Here is a 979-nt window from a genome sequence, read left to right on the forward strand (position 1 = left end):
CAAGTATCCTTTAAGCCCCTGAAACTCAAACAATAGGAATTCACTATCTTTCCTGCCGAATCTGAATTTCCACCTTTAATCCCTCTCACGGGTGGTGACAATGACCACTCAGTCCACCAAGTCACAATGGAGGAGTCATCTTCAACTTCTCCCTCCTCCTTCTGGGAGGTTCACCCTGTTGATTTTGCCTCTGAAATTTCATTCGGGCCCATGTATTTTGACTTACCCCAGTATCTTCATCCCAGTTCAGACCTTCCACATTCCTACTGTCACGTCCCCATCCTCCCTATTGTTAAATCAATTGCTGTCAATGGCTGGCTTACAACCTCCTTATCTCTTAAAAAAGCGAAATTGTGGACACTAAAACAAACACTGCTGGTCATCCTTCTGCAAAAACAATAAAAACAACCATCTCTTTTTCTACTGAGGATAAGCCCCTAATGGTCAGCCCATCGTTAGTGTACTGAGGTCCAATGGATACTTCCAAATATTGATCTTCTTTGGCATTTTAATACACATTTCTTTCTGTTCTTTTGTGTTCTGTGTTTTACATTATTTTGCCCCAGTTGTATTAGTGTACACTTCCCAAGCTGTATCGCATTTTGTTATTTCCTGCCTATATTACTAATCTCCTTAAGGTATAATTATAATATTTCTGTCCTTCCAGATTTCTGAAATCTCCCCTGATTCAGGATCATCTGCCAACTTCATTAACATGAAGTTTATTCCTCCTTAAATAAAATGGGATACATCCTAGAAGACCCCATAACATCAAGCTATAAGTGATTACCCTGACATTTACATTACATTTTTATTTGTCTTTCCACTATTTCCTAGAAGACCCCATAACATCAAGCTATAAGTGATTACCCTGACATTTACATTACATTTTTATTTACTGTCTTTCCACTATTTCCATCTGCATAGCTCTTCTCCAAGCCAAGTCGAATTTATTTTGCAATAGAAGAGCTCAAAAATT

Source organism: Galeopterus variegatus, unplaced genomic scaffold (genome assembly GCF_000696425.1).
Source record: "Galeopterus variegatus unplaced genomic scaffold, G_variegatus-3.0.2 Scaffold1767, whole genome shotgun sequence".
NCBI lineage: Eukaryota > Metazoa > Chordata > Mammalia > Dermoptera > Cynocephalidae > Galeopterus > Galeopterus variegatus.